We start from the raw sequence: 12,020 nt of genomic DNA, 5'->3' as shown, positions 1-12,020 counted from the left end.
TTTAGGTATTGCAAAATTGCCCATCCCAAAAGCAGGCTTTATTATCAGCTATCGGTGGGATAGACCCAAAGGATTCTAATATTGTGTCCTTTAATCATAAAGGATATGATCCTCAGTTACCAGCTCAACTAGCTTTCCTCATTCAAGTGAAATCCCTCAACAAAACTGTTCATCAAACAATTATTGATGAGGGGGCATCTACATGTATTATGTCGATGAGTTGCTGGAAAACTTTAGGATCTCCAACCTTGTCGAGGTCTTCAACAACATTAAAAGCATTTGACGGACGAACATATACCCCATATGGTATTCTAAGTAACTTGAAAGTTGAACTAGGAGGGAAAACAGTGGAAATAGATGTCGAAGTAATCGACAGAAACCTCGATTACAACATCCTACTGGGAAGACCATGGATATATGCTATGGCTGCGGTTGTGTCAACCTACTTTAGAAAGATTGAATTTCCCTTTCAAGGAGGGATTACAATCGTCGATCAAAAAACTTTCCTCCCCAATGGTTCCCAAGTTACGGGAAGTGTTCCGATGATCCATGGAAGCCCCCATTCGCTTCAAAATATCGGAGTAGGCCTACTAAAAGACCCTATATTAATGGGAACTTTTTCCCTTCCACCTCCAATAAATCTGGCGGAAGTAGCGTCGGTAGGAACCTGCAATATGATATCTTCGATTAAAAAGATCTCGGGAAACGATATAAATGTGGATCATACACAGGTATTGCCTCCAAGCCCAATAGAAATATTGTAGCAATCAATGTTTCTGGCATTTGAGGCAAACCCAAATCAACGCTCATCAAGCGTTTGGATAGATAGGTCTAAGGAAAATGGCACCCCTTCAGATCCTTGGTCGCAAGTGCATTACATCAACGAAGGAATTGTTCAATCAATGGTAATTGAAGGGGCACCATGGGAAGATTACCACCATCGTTCCCATCTTCCGACTTGTAAAGAACATACTCCCGATGACTTTCATCATTCGTCAGTTTTTGATTTCCTATCAAATACTATAAACACGGTGGACTCTGAGCGAAACTTGTCCAACATTGAAGAGACTATCGCCATAAATATCTCGACCAAAACAGATGTTGTAGAGAATATTTATGTTGGAAAATGTTGTTCCCCTTTAGAACTTGAAATATATAACGCTCTTTTTCGCGAATTAAGAGATGTCTTTGCTTAGTCATATGATGAAATGCCAGGCATTGATTCGAGTATAGTTGAACACGAAATTAAGATGTATCCAGATGTCAAACTAGTACGACAATGGATACGGCAGGTGCACCCCAAGAAAGATGTTGCCATCAAAGCAGAAGTTGAAAAGCTTCTCCATGCTGGTTTCATTTACCCGGTTCCTCTAACGGATTGGGTTCCTCTAAATTTCTGCCCACAGGACCAGTCAAAGAGTGCATTTATTTGTCCATGGGGCAGATTCGCATACCGCAAATTACCCTTTGGTTTAAAGAACGCAGGGGCAATGTTTCAGAGGCCAATGAATTATGCCTTCCATGACATCAAAAACATTGTTCAACCATATCACGACGACCTTCCGGCTCATTCGCGAAAGCGGATTGATCATCCGCAGCATTTAAGAGCAATATTTCTACATTGCCGACACTACAAGATACAACTCAATCCACACAAATGTGTGTTCTGTGTCAGTTCTGGTCGCTTACTTGGCTTTGTAGTCTCAAAGGACTAGATTCGTCTTGACCCATGCAAGGTTCAGGCAATCATAAATTTGCCTCCACCATCAAATTTGCTTCAGATATAGAAACTCCAAGGGAAAGCAAACTTTCTGAGGAGGTTCATTCCAAATTACGCTGAACTTGCTAAAGGTTATACACGTCTATTGAAGAAGGAAGTGCCCTTCGTCTAGGATCAGGTCACGCAAGCTTCCTTTGATGCTTTAAAGGAATCCCTAATGAAAGCATCATTAATGTACGCTCCTGATTATCAAAAAGACTTTAACCTGTATCTGGCTGCGGCAGATACAACCATCGCAATGGTTTTAGTTCAAGAAGACAACGGAATTGAACATCCTATATATTATTTAAGTAAGAACTTAAATGATACAGAAAGAAAATATTCTTATGTTGAAAAGCTAGTGCTCGCAGCTATTCAAGCGATACAGAGATTTCGACACTATGTCCTCTTTCAAAACACTACCATTCTGTCAGATTGCAACCCCATGACTTATATATTGTCGTGACAGTTGCTGGGGGTCAAATATTCAAAATGGATAGCAATTCTACAAGAGTTTGATCTAGAATTACTAAAATCCAAGTCAAAGAAAGCCCTGGTTTTCGGAGAATTATTATGCGATCTCCCATCGTCGTCCAATGATGAAGCATACGAAGAAGCAATCGTGGATGAATCTTTGTTTTTTATATCTTCAAGCAATCAGTGGTATGGAGATATAATCATTTATCTCCAAACCCAAAAATATAGGCCTAATACTTCCCGCTAAGAACAAAAACGTATTCGATACCAAGCAAAAGACTACATGATCGTCGGTGACACGCTTTACCATCGTGGTATTGATACAGTTCTGAGGAGGTGCCTCACCCATGAGGAGGCCAAAAAAGTCCTAAATGATTGCCATTCAGGCGCGTGTGGGGGGCATCAATCCAGTTATGCTACGACGCAAAAGTTTTTACGAGCAGGATACTTCTGTCCAACAATGTTCAAAGATTGCATAACCACAGTCAGAAGATGCCATGCCTGTCAAATTTTCGATAGCAAAACCAGAAGACCACCCGCACCTCTGCAGCCAATAGTTGTTGTTGGGCCATTCGCCAAATGGGGCATCGATTTCATGACATGTAACCCCACCTCGACTGGGGGGCATGGGTATATCATAGTTGCAGTGGAATATTTTACCAAATGGGCCGAGGCAATGCCTACATTAGATAACATTGGTGAAACAACTGCCCTTTTATTTTTTAATCATGTAGTCCCCAGATTCGGCGTTCCACAGGCTATAGTCATAGATCATGGATCGCATTTTCGCAATCACATGATGGCCGAATTAGCTGCCAAATTAGGGTTGTCTCACGACAGCTCTACTCCATACTACCCGCAAGCCAACGGACAAGTTGAAGCAATCAACAAAGTCCTGAAACGCATGCTGCAATGGATGATTGGAGTCCACAAAAGGAGTTGGCACCTGATCCTGTACTCAGCCTTGTGGGCATACCGAACCTCAGTAAGGAATGCAACCGGGTTTACACCCTTCCAACTGGTGTATGGCCTAGAAGCAATCTTACCAGTTCAGTGTGAAATATCGTCCCTTAAACTCGCAATCGACCTTCTCCTCGGAACTTCAGAAGAGGAGGCTCGTTTCTTGGAACTAATCCAATTGGATGAAACCCATCATGATGCCGCTTTGGCTAAGGAAGCCCATAAGAAATGAGTCAAGGCACAGTTCGACAAGAATGTCAAACCTCGTGTCTTCTCAGAAGGTGACCTGGTCATACTTTATGACCAAGAATCCGATAAATTGGGAGTAGGTAAATTCAAGTCTTTATAGATGGGCCCCTATATTGTTAAATGTGTATTAGCAAAAGGAGCCTACTAGTTAATGGATTACAACGGAATTCCACTGGCGCAACCCCGTAATGGGTTGTACCTTAAGCGTTACTATGCATAATCAGTATGGTAACCTATATGCTTTTGTTACATTTTTATTTTCGCTAAGGGTAATCGTTTTGGTCAAGTAAATCCAGTTTTTACATTTTTCGTAGATGTCGAACCTATTGGAATCTTTTGTTGGATATGGCGACGGAGCAAGTCGTAGTTTGCGGAACCTATATTCTGCAGCTTGGGCCATTTTTGATCCAAGGGGCAAGTTAGTAAGTTTCAGAGGGGTATGTATTGGTGAATCAATGAATAACATCGCTGAATATAACCCATTGATAGAACTTCTCTCTGATTCCATCACACATGGCATACGCCGACTTGTTGTCAGGCTAGACTCACAACTTGTCATACTACAACTCACTGGTATCTACTCCGTCCAAAATCCAGCTATCTATCGCATGTTCCTAAGGGTCAAGATTTTGGAAAGGCAATTTGATTTTATTCAATATCAGCATATTTCCAGAAGCTTAAACATATTAACTGACTCATTGGCAAATTATATGTTAGATAGACATTTGCAATATTTATAAAAAGAAGCATTTCATCAATATTTGCATGCGGATCATATAACTTAACCAAAATAAAACTTCGAAAATCAAAAATATATATATAACTGTTTATGGTTTACACATAATGTTCTATAACCAAGACAAAACTGGTCAAATGACCCAAAACTCAAACGCTAGGGGGCACCCTAGGCTAATGATGCTGGTGATAACAAGTCACCGTCTGTGCAATCATGCGTAAAAGCCTAGTCCATTGACTTGACACGCCAGTGGTATGTCGCTGCAACCTTAGAGGTAGCTCGTCAGTCCTCACATCTGGAATACCGAGAGTGAGGCTCTTGACCTAATCCTGTAATGCTGAAGAGTCTCAGCCACATCAAGGTCGTGAAGGATAGCCCTTCCCACAGCCTCTCCTGCTGGAGCGGCGACTGGCACTCTCAGGCATACTACTGGCCGGACGGGACCAATATTTGCGTGAGCACATGAGTTCTGATTAGTCTTGATAGAATAAAGCACAAGGACATTATAAAGAGAAACGATAAACATAAAAAATGGTCAAAGAATTTACCAATGGCACCCCACTGCTCGCCAGCCGGCAGTACCAAATTCGGGTCACCCCGGAGGTCCATACCAGCATATGGATACTCGGAAAAAACCATATCCTAATGATCGAACCACCCGAAGAAGGTATCAAAAAAGGAAATCTGAGACTGACCAACATGTCTGGACATATGGTCAACCCAACTCTACATCCGTGGTTCAGTCGGTGGAGGCAAACCAAGTGAAATATACTGCGGCTACATCAGTGGGATCTTTTCCAAGGCGAAGGCGGTCAAAATAGAACCATATCCAGAGTTCTTCAATCTTCCATTTTTCACCTTGGTCAGCTATTCTTTCATCACAAGGAGTACTACATCACACTAGTTGAACACCTTCGGTTCGAGACATTCTAAGGCGTACTGCATATAAGACCGGTTGGCCACATGGAGAGCCGCACCACTAGCCATCCTACCAAAAGTGAAGAGAATGGTCCTCAAAGACCTGTCAGTGACATCTCGGATGATGATCTTGTCGTCTTTACTCGGCTGAGATCCCTCTCTGCAATACCTGTGAACATAATCTCTCACAGATTCACCTCCATGGGCCAAACCTGATAAAGAGATAGGGGCACCCCGCCTTGATAAGCTGGTCAAAAAATAGATGTCCACAACAGTCAAGGGGATGGATTTGCCCCTAATCTGGAACACCTGGCTGGTAGGGTTCCAAGCATCGAGCAAATACTGCAGCAAGTTGATTTTTTCTCTCATGCTAGAGATGCGGAAAAACTTCAACAGGCCACAGTTCCGCAGTGCGTTTACTGTAACCGGATCATGTAAAGAAAGCATGTCCTCTTCTTCATGCTCATGTTCTCACCATGTAATAGTCATCTTACTCCAATAAATATCTGAAAGCAAACAAGAGAAGAGTTAGATCCTGATTTGGTGAGAAACAGGCAAAAATTTCCATTAAAAAATATGCACAAATTTACCTCCTTGCGCCCATCGCACCTCCAGCTTAGTCCTGGGTGCGTTTCATGTCAACTGTTGAGTGAGTAGGCCAACATGCAACACACCTTTCGATGCAGAAAGGGTGCGATGGGGCCAGAGCGAGTTTTTCAAACCCCAGGGGTTTAGAAAAACCAGAAACCAGGCTCAGAATGCAAAATGGAAAGGATGAAATGAAAGAGCTCAGTTTTAGCTCCTACCTGGTCCAGATAGCGCCCAAAATCGTCCACAGAATCTCCCGAAATCAGCTGGTGAAAATCAAAGGGGGAAAGCACCTCCAAAGCTCCAACAAGCCAAAGTTCAAATGAAATGGTAAAATGCAGGGTGAAAGCACTTTTAAATTACTTTTTATGTAATTCAAGTAAAATTTTAGTGTCTTAACTCATTTTCTAGACATGTATTGTTCATTTCTAACTGGTTTGATGAAGCAATTGAGCATGCAGCGCAACCTTTGAAGGAACAAAGTCATTAGTGGTAAAGTCAAGTAATGACCATTATATCGAGCAGTTTTATTGCGAAATTCATGCTCGTTAAAAAATAAACATAAGCAATGAGCAAGTGTTTCCCCCCGCGTTTAAGCTCATTAAAAAATGAACTAATTTCCGGTAAATAACCATCGTGAATGTAGTACTTTAGCCTTTAAAGCCTTGGTTGTGTTCTCATCATCACCTCCACTCTGTATTGGCTGATCATTCACCTCCACTTGATTGTTTACCCCTTTTGAGGAACAACTGCGAAGAGTGATCTTGTTACCCATCCTTGTGACATTGCCATGATTGGAAAATTCCAAACCTTACCTGGAATCAGCTGCTACCCGAATTTATCACTCATTCCTCAAAAAACGAGTCTCCTTTAAGCTCTTTTCAATTGACTCGTAAAATATGAAAAGATTGCCGAGACATTGGCCTCTCCAAATCGTTAAAGTGACCAGAAGTGCTACCCCTCTAGATTTTAATCTTTTTGGACCTGACGGATTATTACACAAAAGATCGAGCGCTTGTCTTGTTCGGCCCGTTAAAAGTACCGAAAATTCATCCCTTATGTATTGTTTTATACTTTTTCGGACTTAAGGAATTAGATGACGAAAAAGGATTTATTGGAGTTTCCTTTACGTTCCTTTTCAGACTCTCTAAAATTGAAAAGGACTGAGTTATCTTTGTCGTTAAACTCGTTAAAACCTAATAGCGACAAACTTGTCCATAATAGACAAGAACGAGTTTCACTATCGCTAGGCTTGTTAAAACATAGCGATGGGTTTTCCCGAAGGGAAAATTATAGAAAAAGCATATGTTATCCTCCTCAAGCTTGACAAAAATAAAGAGGTACTGGTCAGCAATGACTAGGAAAAATTGGGAAGAAAACTTGAAGAAACTTTGTTGGTAGCAAGTCGCTCTTGAACATGACACTTTCACTCCGCATCCTAGTCGGGTTGGGTTGTTCCATTCAATGGTCATATCACCATGGTTCCATCACACCATCCACATTTTGGGTTAATGCTACCAATCCATCATGTCAGTGTTGCCGTTATGTTCAAGAGAAGTCATTCAGAGAATTCACCTGTGTCTCACCCACTATAATACATTTTCGCTCCATTCTTTCATGACCGCCACCTTGAACCATATATCACCAGATTGTTTTCACCTCCATTAAAATCATTTTCTCTGTTCTGTGTCATTGATGTGGGAGTCATTAAGGCCCTCCTATGACGGATTGCTTCTTTTCGACATCAGCTCATTATCCAAGAATTCGATCTGGGAACAACCCTTTCAGTACTTTGAAGCTTGCATGCCTCAATGGCAAGTTTCTCACTTCCGACGACCTATTATAGACGTTTTTGGGCACTTCAACCCCAAGCATAAAATGTCCATAAACCAAGCGCTCCTAAGTCCATAAAGGTGTTGTTCCAACCCCTAAAAAAACAAGGTCAAATGTAACCGCATCTCCCAGAAGTTCTCCATGAAAAACTACTCAGAACTGGTCAAAACTGGACCATTTCACCTGCTCCATAGGCAAAGTGCATTGCATCCCACCTAAATACACACAGTAGGTGCGTTGCATTTCAAAAAGCCCTTCTATGGGGTGCGATGGGCGAGAAGGGACAAATGGAAGGGTCAATCCGCAAGGTTGAGAAGCATGGAATCTTCCAGAAACTTCTCCTGTGACACTTGCCTATCTGAATTCGACCAGAGATGAGTAAGAGATCATCAATTTGCAAGTGGAATCAAGAACTATCAGAGGGAAGACATTAATAAAATCATAAGCTGAATCATCTCCCTTGTAGACATCTATATATGGATCCCTCATCCCAGAGATCCAGAGGCTGGAATTTTGCATCTTGTAAGGAATTGCTATTGGTTTCTTGAGGCAACATCATAGTGTTGGGTGATCTAAGCTTTTCATGAGGTGAAGAAGGGCTTACTTGCTAAGAGGATGATACTGGGTCAGAACAATTGGCTGTAATTCTCTTGGCTCTTTCTTGATTATTAATAAAACTATTCTAGTTTTCCTCCATACACTTGTGTGATTGATGTTTTATGAATTTGTGTGGTTAATATACATCTGATCCTATATTGCTTATGATAATAGATCCATGTTCTTGTATAATGCTATGCTGCTTTGATTCTAGAGGTTCCGTGAAGCTGTGTATGAAAACAAGTAGCAAAGGACTATCAGAAGAGAGAGGAATCGAGCAATGTGTTATCACTCAGGTTGTCCTTAAGCTCGTGAAAGGATACGACCGAGGTAACCACAAACCAATCTTTGGACTGCGGGTTCTAGCCCACCTGCAATCAGAGAGGGCTCTCTCTTTCTGATTTAGCTTTGTTGAAGATGATTTTAGGCTAGTTATTGAGTTCAAGGGGTTTTGTTTTGATTTTGGTGGGAAGATTGATGCTTTCGAGTAGAGCGGCAAAATATAGTGTGATAAGTTTCAAACCATTGGGCATGGAGTCATGGAGTAAGACTGCTGGTGCGTTTTCTTGGTCACAAGAGAGGAAAATGGAGCAAGACAGCTGCATATGAAACAATCATCCAAGGCAAAGAGATGGATTGAAAGGCTAAGGAATGAGAGGCAATTAAGAATCTCTCATTCAGGTTAGCAAGGGGAAGATAAATGAGCCCTATCTAGGAGCAACTAAGAATTCCTAGATAATAGTCATTCATATGTGAAATAGATCAAACATGAGCCATAAAAGAATTCATATTTATGCTTAAATCAAGAGGAAAAGCATTAATAAGGCACAAAAATTGAGCATAGAGTTCAACTAAGCAAATTCTAAACCAATCCTTCGTTCTGCAACTTGAGCATATATGAAATTGAAATAACAGAGGTGAGGAACACTTATTGATTCATATTGCAGCACAAGAATTCCAAATTCATCCTTTATAAACCATTAACAACACATCAAACAGTCCATTCTCCAAGCTTTCAGCAATCTTTGATTAAGAAAAACATATCAGATCTACAGTGCAAGTCTCTCATGAGGATTATTAACCAACCAACCCGTTAAACAGTGAATTAGGGTTGTTTATATAAGGAAAATATCTACACTAATCAGATATCAGACATATCTGCTGTAATAAATGTCCTAAACCTAACACATGTCTGAAATAAATGCGGGAAAATATCCTCGAGCTGCGCTGGGTGCAACTGTAACAAAAAGGAATTAATGTATTGCCTTTATGGCTCTGTGTTGATCACTTAGCCATGACTGTGCTTTGGGTTTTGATCCATTGCTGTTCGGTGGCTTTAAATGCTTTTAACTGTGATGGGAGAGCCTTGATTAGAGCTCCACCATTTTCTTTGACTTTGTTGGAGGTCATTTAATGTTCACCTGTATTGGGACTAAAAGTTTTCATTAAAAACATTCGACTGATACTCTTTGCCACTTCCTCTGGTACACTTTGGGCGCTGAACCTAGCCTCTTTAACATCTTCTGAGTTATTTAGACTCTCTCATCGACCTTTTATGTCTGCTGTTTGGCCCTCCGTTGCTTTAAAAGTTGTGTTTGCCCCTTTCTGAATGCTGTGCGAAGAAATTCTGGTCATTTTGCGCCTTTCGGGTCTACTGGAGGGTGAGCCATGAAGGGCTTTCCATTTTTCATATTTCCCGTAGCCATGCGCGATTAGTAGTAGGCGCTGGTCGCGCATGAAAAACTGCCTCAGATTTTGATTCCGGGCTTCCTAGGCTGCGATTTGCGCCTTTCGCGCTTTTTGACGATGACGTCAGCGGTGGGTCCCAGTACAGTGGTGATGTGGTAGGATGATTTCATCAGGGTGACATCAGTAGTACGACGGGTGACATGTCAGTACGATGGAGGAGGTGACGTGGCAGGTGACATGGCAAGGACACTGCGACAGGAGGCTGACGCAGGATGGTGACGTCAGCTTGATGTGGCAAGGACACGGCGGTAGGAGGCTGACGCGGGATGATGATGTTAGCTTGACGTGGCGCTGATGCAGGAGGGGGGAAGGCGATATCTGGTTTGGGCGCACTGCCTTTGAGCAGAAGTGGTTTTGGCAGAGGGGGCTCCACCACAGTCGAGAGGGTGACGCATGGTGGGAGTACGACGGGAAAACCGCCCATCTCCTGGGCGCTAACCATTGACGGCTTCGGAGATGACAAGACCCGCCCACCGTTGATTTGTGGCGCACCAGATCTAACGGCCAATGGAATAGACAAGGCGGTGGAGGGTTAGGGACGAGGCCCGCGCAAATATTCGAATAATTTATACAATGCCGCGGGGGGTTTAGACTTTGGTTTAGTGGGTTTTTTGCGGGTTTGCATGCCGGGGGTAAAATTTAATGTTTGTTCAAACATTTCAACACTAAAATTTAAACAATAAGCGAGAGAGGGTGAGAATAATGAAATGTTATGGGTTAAAGGGTGAGGGAAAAGGTTATTAACTTAACCGAATGTCGAGTCAATCCCAGGGTTAGGACGCGGAAGGCTAATGCTAAGTCCCAGATGAACTCGGCATTTCCCAAACTGATATTTATAGGGCTATAGTGCTAGGGGATGGGAATATGTACATAGGGGTTTATTAACATATTTTTAGTAGGGGAAGGGGAGATAGATAGGGAGCTACATAGTAAAATTAGCTGTTAATATGAAGTGATAAGAAAGCGCTAAGTATGTGAATCTTAGGCTACTTAGGGGGAAAATGATTCATAGAGGAAGTATGAACATTCCTTGAGTAAAGCAGATCTTTACCAAGGCAAATGATATGAAAAAAATGATGAAGCTAAGAGGTATCGAGCAGATCTTGACCTCTTCAGGAAATTAGTGAGTGATTTGGGGAATGAGAAGAAAGGGGAGTTAGCCATGCCTCACTTGAGCTCCTCCAAATGAAAACTGCCTTGTACTTGTGATTGAAAGTACAACATCACTTTGAAACACAAAATTGATCATAGATCCACATTCTGCAACCTCAAAACTACCTACCCAGCCTACTTACCTAGCATTTTTTCTTCTTTTTGGTTTGGGTGCACTTAGACTTGCAGACCCTGCTTTACCATTTTTATTTTGACTGCCTTCCTATCTAAATCTACACTTATTTCTTCCAAGGCCCCAGATTAAGCAGTTGGGCTCCTTTGTTTCTCTACCTATCTATAAATCTGCCAAGATTAAGCTGTTTGGACATATATTCATTCTCTATATTCTAAAACAAGAAATTGAAACCTAGGGAAACCAAGATTAGGCTGTTTGGAGTTCCCTTAACAGAAAATTCTTCAAAAATGTTTAGCTCATCAAATTTTGGAATACACTAGTGGAATTTAGACTCACACACTTTCATGGTCTCTTTTTTTTTACCTCTTTCTGGAAATATGGAGCATTGCAACATGCAAAGTATGACATATTTGGCATGTAAAACTGTTAATCATGAAAGATTAACACCTGTTGCAACAGGTGGCTAACAGTGGCTCCACTTGGGGATGGCTTTTCCTTGTGAAAAGCCAAGAACAGCAGGTCAGACTGCCTTGATTTTATATTGTTTCTGTGGATTGAAAAACTTCTTTATGCTGGCTGCTAAAAGTGTGAAACTTGGAAATATAAACAGCCCTCTACTCAACTGAATTGTTATGAAAAGTGAAGCACTGCCTGCTTTCTTCTGCGTGCTTGATATTATATACAATGTTGCTTGAGCATTGCCTTTGAAATAGATCCAAAACATAGATCAGAACTGATGTATTTCCTTAGGCTCTGATTTGGAAACAGTTGCTGATGTGAAACTAAAAAAAAAACTCCTCTCTTATTGATACTGTTTGACTGAAGACTACAAGCTGCAGAGACAGAGCTTTAAAAATGGAATACTG

Source organism: Pinus tabuliformis, chromosome 4_1 (genome assembly GCF_031772625.1).
Source record: "Pinus tabuliformis cultivar Carrire ecotype Pingquan chromosome 4_1, CPIR1, whole genome shotgun sequence".
NCBI lineage: Eukaryota > Viridiplantae > Streptophyta > Pinopsida > Pinales > Pinaceae > Pinus > Pinus tabuliformis.
This window is presented reverse-complemented; position numbering follows the sequence as displayed.